The following is a 9,079-nucleotide window of genomic DNA, read 5'->3' on the forward strand; positions in this document are numbered from 1 at the left end:
ACACTTTTTCTATGCACATATGCTTTTTCATTCTCTTAAACGTTTCTATTTTTAATCTAAATCTTACCAGGCTTAAAAGATTGATACCCACTAAGAAAACAAAACAGGCCTTCAACCAGGGCACTAACTTGCTATTTGTCAGCAGTGCTGATGGGGTATACAGAGTCCTACATCTTAACATCTTTTACCTAGAGATCACATGCTGCACTGATGATAGTCCAGAAGAACGCCTAGGTTTGGTGCTAGTCTTTAAAACTTTGCTAACCATTTTCTTACTTTGTAGCAATAGAGTAGGCCTAGGGCCCCACACTAGTAGCAAGCAAAATTTTCCAGCTAAAATGTAACCTTTTTTTTTCTTTTTAGTTACTATTTATCTCAAATGGCTCTGGTTTAAAATGTATAGAAGCGGCCAGGCACAGTGGCTCATGCCTGTAATTCCAGCTACACAGGAGGCTGAGGTGGAAGGATCACTGAGTCCAGGGAGATCGAGGCTGCAGTGAGCCATGATCGTGCCACTGCACTCCAGCCTAAGCAACAGAATGAGGCCCTGACAAAATAAAAATAAATAAAATAAAATGGACAGCAGTGATATAAAGTTCCCTTTTAAAATACATTTTAGGGAAAAAAAAAAACTGACCTTCAAAAATAAGCTTAAAAAAAAAATAGAACAAGTGCTAGGAGGCATGGCCAAGTGGAAGGAGGGGAAAGTTGCTCTGTTACCCTCACCAAATACCTCTCTGATGTATTTTGGGGTTTCCAGAGGATGAAGCTTCATGGGGAGGTCACATATGGGGCCCATGGCTGGTCCTGTTTCCCAGGTGAAAGCACTATCACTATCACAGCATAAGTTAATAACCCGATCTTCCCATTTATAAATCAAACTTTTGTGAGTTTGATTAACATGTGGATGCTGTGAACTGGTGAAATCAAGCACAAGGACTCACAGAGTTAAGGACTCAGCTCTAGATCTGGGGTAGCCACTCCCCACCAACTCCCGACTGAAGTTCAGATACAGCTTTATTATTTGGTCATTCCGCAGTCCTTTCCCCCCTCCCCCCCAAGTAAAGGAGATTTTTGTTTTGTTTTGTTTTTTTTAATTATACTTTAGGTTCTGGGGTACATGTGCAGAACCTGCAGTTTTGTTACATAGATATACACGTGCCATGGTGGTTTGCTGCACCCATCAACCTGTCATCTATATTAGGTATTTCTCCTAATGCTCTCCCTCCCCTAGTCCCCCACCCCCCAACAGGCCCTGTTGTGTGATGTTCCCCTCCCTGTGTCCATGTGTTCCCATTGTTCAACTCCCACTTATGAATGAGAACATGCAGTGTTTGGTTTTCTGTCCTTGCGATAGTTTGCTGAGAATGATGGTTTCCAGCCTCATCCATGTCCCTGCAAAGGACATGAACTCATTTTTTTTTATGGCTGCATAGTATTCCATGGTGTATATGTGCCACATTTTCTTTATCCAGTCTATCATTGATGGACATTTGGGTTGGTTCCAAGTCTTTGCTATTGTGAATCATGTCACAATAAACATACGTGTTCATGTGTCTTTATAGCAGACAGTGTGGCAATTCCTCAAGGATCTAGAACTAGAAATACCATTTGACCCAGCAATCTCATTACTGGGTATATACCCAAAGTATTAGAAATCCTCAGCCCTTTTCTGACACTCCTTGTGTGTGGGGCCTTGTTATGCTAGTCACTTGGAATGCAGAGATGAATGTAGCACAGTCACTGACCTCGGGATACTCAAACTCCAAGAAAGGAGAAAAAAATGCACCTGAAGCATGGTGCGTTATGTACATGATGGTGGGAAAGATAACCCCGACTTACGATGCAATGCATCCTGACAACCTTATCATGAGCCAAAAATAGTGTTAAGTTGAAATGCATTAAGTAAACCCATCATGAGGTCAAAAATTTTAAATCAAACCATTGTAAGTCAGGGACCACATGTCCCCAAAGCTGAGAGGAGTGAATAATAATTTCTCCTAAGGTAGACTTAAGAAAGTTTCACATGAGAAGTGGCATTTATACAAGACGGGGTGAACCTGGAGGCATAAGGGGACATAGGCAGAGAAATGGCACCTGCAAGGCTCAATGGCACAAAAGAATGTGTGTAAATTAAACATGATTAATTGTCGCATGTAGCAGCATAGGGAACATGTGCAGCAAGGTGAGGGCTGAGTCCGTGAGGGTAGGTGGAAGTAACTGAGAAAGGAGTAACTGCAGATTGGAAGGGCGGAGACAGAGTATTCATTATTCACAGACAATATGGTTGTTAACAAAGAAAATCAAGAGACTTTGAGGGCTAAGCCTTAGAACCAGTGAGAGGTCGGCAAGATGGGTAGATATATGGGAGTGTTAGGGTGGTTTTGTAATGGTAGTTGCCTGTAAGTAATCCCAGCTACTCGGGAGGCTGAGGCAGGAGAATCGCTTGAACCCAGGAGGTGGAGCTTGCAGTGAGCCAAGATTGCACCACTGCACTCCAGTCTGGGCGACAGAGCAAGACTCCATCTCAAAAAAAAAAAAAAAAAAAAAAAAAAAAAGAATCATAGTTACCTCCTAATTGATCCAAAAGCCAATGCGATTTCAGTCAAAATCCCAACAGGTCTTCCAGGTACTTAACAAAGCTGGTCATAAAACTCAGAAGGAATTTAAAAGGCCAAAATGTTGAAGGCAATTTTGAAGAATAAAGAGAAGGGGTCTTGCTGTAGCAGACATCAAGATTTATTATAAAGAGCAGTAATTAGGCCATGTGGTATTGGCTCGGGGATAGAAATATGGAGCAGAACACAGGCTCTAGAAATATTTCCAGGCATGAGAACTGAGTGTGGGACCCACGTAGTATTAGAAATCAGTGAGGTGATCCACCTTCCAATCAGGGCTGGACCAACTGGCAAGCCACATGGCAAAACAGAAAATTAAATTTCGACTTCATCCCTAACACGAAAGAAATTTGTGCTGGAATAAAGAACTAAATATGAAAAAGAAAACTTTAAAACTTTTAAAGAAAAAAATAGGTCTCTTTATGACTTTGAAGCAAGGAAGAATTTCTTAGCCAAGACAGAAGAAGCAAAAACTCATAAAAATATTGATAAATATCACAACATGAAAATTTAAAACTTCTGTGGCTGAGCACAGTGGCTTATGCCTATAATCCCAGCACTTTGGGAGGCTGAGGCAGATAGGTGGCTTGAGCCCAGGAGTTTGACACCAGCCTAGGCAACATGGCGAAACCCCGTCTCTACCAAAAATAGAAAAATTAGTCGGTGGTGGTGGTGTGCTCCTGTAGTCTCAGCTACTAGGGAGTCTGAGGCGGGAGGATCAATTGAGCCTGGGAGGTCAAGGCTGCAGTGAGGTGAGATCACTGTCTGCCATCCTGGGTGACAAAAAAGAGAGAGAGAGAGAATGAAGGAAAGAAGGAGGGAAGGAAGGAAGGAAGGGAGGGAGGCAGGGAGGGAGGGAGGGAAAAAAAGAAAAGAAAAAGAAAGAGAGAGAAAGAAAGGAAAGAAAGAAAGGAAAGAGAAAGAAAGAAAGAAGAAAGAGAAAGAAAGAAAAAGAAAGGGAAAGAAAAGAGACAGAAAAAAGAAAGAAAAGGAAGTTTTTAAACGACAAAAATACCAACCAAAAAAGACAAATCATTGGCTGGAAGGTGACATTTCTAGGATATATATCCATCAAAGACCTGTATCTGGAATACATAAAGAAACACATATTGAGGGCCGGGCGGTGGCTCACGCCTGTAATCCCAGCACTTTGGGATGCCCAGGCAGGCAGATCACGAGGTCAGGAGATCGAGACCATCCTGGCTAACATGGTGAAACCCCGTCTGTACTAAAAATACAAAAAATTAGCCAGGTGTGGTGGCAGGCGCCTGTAGTCCCAGCTACTCCGGAGGCTGAGGCAGGAGAATGGCATGAACCCGGGAGGCAGAGCTTGCAGTGAGCCGAGATCGCACCACTGCACTCCAGCCTGGGCGACAGAGCAACACTCTGTCTAAAAAAAAAAAAAAAAGAAATACGTATTGAGAAAAATACAACTCAGTAGAAAAACACAAAGGATCGGAATGAGAAGTTAATAGAAAATGAAATCCGGATGATCAGTAAATGTAAAATGTTCTTGAACTCACTAGCATAAACTGTGAAAGTGACATAGGATAAGATGCCATTCCATACCCAACAGACTGGCAGAGAGTGAGAGGCAGATCACGCTGACAATCGGGAAGGACTTCAGGGAAGAGGGACTTTGACACAGTGTGAAGAGCCCATTTGCAACATCAAGTGAAGTTACAGACGGGCATGTCCTGACTCAGCAACTCCATTTCTAAATGTATACTCTAGAGCCACGCTACCCAGCACAGTCAACACCAGCCACATATAACCTGAGCACTTGAAACATGGCCAGTCCAAATTATGAGACAGACACTGGATTTGAAGACTTGGTCTGCAAGAAATAATGTAAACTATTTTATTAATTTTTATATTGTTCATATCTTGAAATGGATATATTTGATATATTGGGTTAAATGTAGCATCAAAGTTAATTTCAACAGTTTCTTTTTTACCAGTTTCTTTTTGCTTTTTTTTTTTTGAGACGGAGTTTCACTCTTGTTGCCCAGGCTGGAGTGCAATGGTGCCATCTCGGCTCACTGCAACCTACGCCTCCTGGGTTCAAGCGATTCTCCTGTCTCAGCCTCCCGAGTAGCTGGGATTACAGGCATGCGCCACAACACCAGCTAATTTTGTATTTTTAGTAGAGACGGGGTTTCTCCATGTTGGTCAGGCTGGTCTTGAACTCCCGACTTCAGGCGATCCGCCTATCTCGGCCTCCCAAAGTACTGGGATTACAGACGTGAGCCACCACACTTGGCCTCTTTTTGCATTTTCTAATGTAGCTGCTAGAAAATTTAAAATTACATATGTGATTTGCATTTGTGATTTTATTATATTTCTATTGGCCGAAGCTGCTATAGAGAATTCTGGCCATTGTACACAAAGACATGTCCAAAATTTGATTGTGGATTGTTTGAAATAGGAAAAATTTAGAAGCATTTGGGCCCATGGACAGGAAAATGATAAGAAACACATTGCTAGAGGATTTATACAGCTAATGAAACATATGTAAAAGTGAAAAGAGAAAAACAAAAATAATGTGTACAATTAAAAACAAAGTAATTCAATGAGTCACTTAAAGATAGAGAGGAAAGGACTCATATAGAATAAAAGTAGAAAAACATGGAAGGGATTTGTGAGCGCTTCAAGAAAGTGATTAGCTCTGGGGAAGAAAAAAGATTAGGGTGGGTGGTACACAGAGAACTTCAATGCATCAGTAGTGGCTTATTTTTTTAAGCAACTTGGCCGGGCACAGTGGCTCACACCTGTAATCTCAGCACTTTGGGAAGCTGACGCAGGCAGATCCCTTGAGCCCAGGAGTTCAAGAGCAGCCTGGCAAACATGCCAAAACCCAGTCTCTACAAAAAAAAAAAAAAAAAAACAAAAAAATACAAAAACTAGCCAGGCGTGGTGGCACAGGCCTGTAGTCCCAGCTACTCCAGAGACTGAGGTGGGAGGATCGCTTGAGTCTGGGAAGCAGAGGTTGCAGTGAGGCGACATCGCGCCACTACATTCCAACCTGGGCAATAGAATGAGACCCTGTCTCAAAAACAACAACAACAACAACAAAAACCCAAATACTCTCTCAACTTCATGTACTTGTGAGTGTAGAAAGACATAAGACATAGATATTCTTCAGTTATATCATCGATAACCACTAATTTTTAAACAATTTTCCTATGATTGCTTGCTATAAAAATGTAAAATGGTATATATGTTATTCACCCTGTAATTTTGGTTTATTTTCTTTTAGACTTTTTTCCAATGTATATTTTTTGGAACAGTTTTAATGTGTTTACTTATCATTTACCCTGACTTTTTGAAACCTAGTGTTGTAAATGTGACTTATGTTTACATAGCAAAAAAAAAAAAAAAAAATCTATATGGTCTAGGCAAATACGGCAAAGCATCAACATTTATCAAATATTTGTCAAATATGGGTGGTGGCTACATGTTATTTGTTATGTTTTTCTCTGAATTTTTGTGTGCTTAAAACAGTTCATAATTTTAAAAAAGAAACAGGTCATGAAGAGTGCTATATTGATGCTAAGGAATTTGAACTTTATTCTATTGGCCAATATTTGGAAGCCATTGAAGAATTTTAAACAGGGGATGAGATTTCCATGTTGAGAGAGCATTTGTATTCTGACAGTCTCATTTTAGGCTCATCAAGTCCACCAGCTAATAAAAGTCAAGAACAGAAATCACCATATTTGATTGCTTCTGGCACACTTTTTTTCACATTTTAACAATTCTGAAATAGGAATGCGTCTCGTCGGCCGCACAACAGTCGTGGTATTGTTGTCATTGCAGAATGGGTGTCAGCTGCTTCGATAGAAGTCCTGGGGACAATAGTGGAGAACTCGGACATGCCGCATCACCAGTGTGCTTCATGGCACCGTGGATGACATCACGTGGGGAAAGTGACATCTGCCACTCAGAATCAAAAAGTGATTTGGAAGAGGCAAGTTTGATACGTGAAGGAGTTTTGGAAAAGCATTAACTCATTTGGTTGGCCTGTATTTTCTTTTATATACATGCATAAGAGTGAAAAATTTTTTCTTAATTTTTTAAAATTATGGTAAAATACATAGAAACTGTACCATCTTAACCATTACCAAGTGTACAGTTCAGTGGCATTAAGTATAGTAACACTGTTGTGTAACCATCACCACTATCCAGCTCCAGATCTTTCTCATCTTGTAAAACTAAACCTCTGTATCCATTAAACAATAACTGCCCATTCCCCTCTTCCTCCAGTCCCTGGCAACCACATTCTAACTTTCCTTTATTTTTTTTTTCTTTGAGACGGAGTCTCACTCTATTGCCCAGGCTGGAGTGCAATGACACTGTGTCAGCTCACTGCAACCTTCATCTCCTGAGTTCAAGCAATTCTGCCTCAGCCTCCCTAGTAGCTGGGATTACAGGCACCCACCACCATACCTGGCGAATTTTTTTTTTTTCCAATTTGGATAACTTTAATTTTTATTTTATTTTTTATTTTATTATTATTAGACTTGAAGTTTTAGGGTACATGTGCACAATGTGCAGGTTACTTACATACGTATACATGTGCCATGCTGGTGTGCTGCACCCATTAACTCGTCATTTAGCATTAGGTATATCTCCTAAAGCTCTCCCTCCCCCCTCCCCCAACCCCACAACAGTCCTCAGAGTGTGATGTTCCCCTTCCTGTGTCCATGTGTTCTCATTGTTCAGTTCCCACCTATGAGTGAGAATATGCGGTGTTTGGTTTTTTGTCCTTGCGATAGTTTACTGAGAATGATGATTTCCAATTTCATCCATGTCCCTACAAAGGACATGAACTCATCATTTTTTATGGCTGCATAGTATTCCATGGTGTATATGTGCCACATTTTCTTAATCCAGTCTATCATTGTTGGACATTTGGGTTGGTTCCAAGTCTTTGCTATTGTGAATAGTGCCGCAATAAACATACGTGTGCATGTGTCTTTATAGCAGCATGATTTATAGTCCTTTGGGTATATACCCAGTAATGGGATGACTGGGTCAAATGGTATTTCTAGTTCTAGATCCCTGAGGAATCGCCACACTGACTTCCACAATGGTTGAACTAGTTTACAGTCCCACCAACAGTGTCAAAGTGTTCCTATTTCTCCACATCCTCCCCAGCACCTGTTGCTTCCTGACTTTTTAATGATTGTCATTCTAACTGGTGTGAGATGGTATCTCACTGTGGTTTTGATTTGCATTTCTCTGATGGCCAGTGATGGTGAGCATTTTTTCATGTGTTTTTTGGCTGCATAAATGTCTTCTTTTGAGAAGTGTCTGTTCATATCCTTTGCCCACTTTTTGATGGGGTTGTTTGTTTTTTTTCTTGTAAATTTGTTGGAGTTCATTGTAGATTCTGGATATTAGCCCTTTGTCAGATGAGTAGGTTGCAAAAATTTTCTCCCGTTTTGTAGGTTGCCTGTTCACTCTGATGGTAGTTTCTTTAGTTTAATTAGATCCCATTTGTCAATTTTGGCTTTTGTTGACATTGCTGTTGGTGTTTTAGACATGAAGTCCTTGCCCATGCCTGTGTCCTGAATGGTAATGCCTAGGTTTTCTTCTAGGGTTTTTATGGTCTTAGGTCTAACGTTTAAGTCTTTAATCCATCTTGAATTAATTTTTGTATAAGGTGTAAGGAAGGGATCCAGTTTCAGCTTTCTACATATGGCTAGCCAGTTTTCCCAGCACCATTTATTAAATAGGGAATCCTTTCCCCATTTCTTGTTTTTGTCAGGTTTGTTAAAGATCAGATGGTTGTAGATATGCGGCATTATTTCTGAGGGCTCTGTTCTGTTCCATTGATCTATATCTCTGGTTTGGTACCAGTACCATGCTGTTTTGGTTACTGTAGCCTTGTAGTATAGTTTGAAGTCAGGTAGTGTGATGCCTCCAGCTTTGTTCTTTTGGCTTAGGATTGACTTGGCGATGCGGGCTCTTTTTTGGTTCCATATGAACTTTAAAGTAGTTTTTTCCAATTCTGTGAAGAAAGTCATTGGTAGCTTGATGGGGATGGCATTGAATCTATAAATTACCTTGGGAAGTATGGCCATTTTCACAATATTGATTCTTCCTACCCATGAGCATGGAATGTTCTTCCATTTGTTTGTATCCTCTTTTATTTCGTTGAGCAGTGGTTTGTAGTTCTCCTTGAAGAGGTCCTTCACGTCCCTTGTAAGTTGGATTCCTAGGTATTTTATTCTCTTTGAAGCAATTGTGAATGGGAGTTCACTCATGATTTGGCTCTCTGTTTGTCTGTTATTGGTGTAGAAGAATGCTTGTGATTTTTGTACATTGATTTTGTATCCTGAGACTTTGCTGAAGTTGCTTATCAGCTTAAGGAGATTTTGGGCTGAGACAATGGGGTTTTCTAGATATACAATCATGTCATCTGCAAACAGGGACAATTTGACTTCCTCTTTTCC

The sequence above is a fragment of the Pongo abelii genome, chromosome 21 (assembly GCF_028885655.2).
Source record: "Pongo abelii isolate AG06213 chromosome 21, NHGRI_mPonAbe1-v2.0_pri, whole genome shotgun sequence".
Lineage (NCBI taxonomy): Eukaryota > Metazoa > Chordata > Mammalia > Primates > Hominidae > Pongo > Pongo abelii.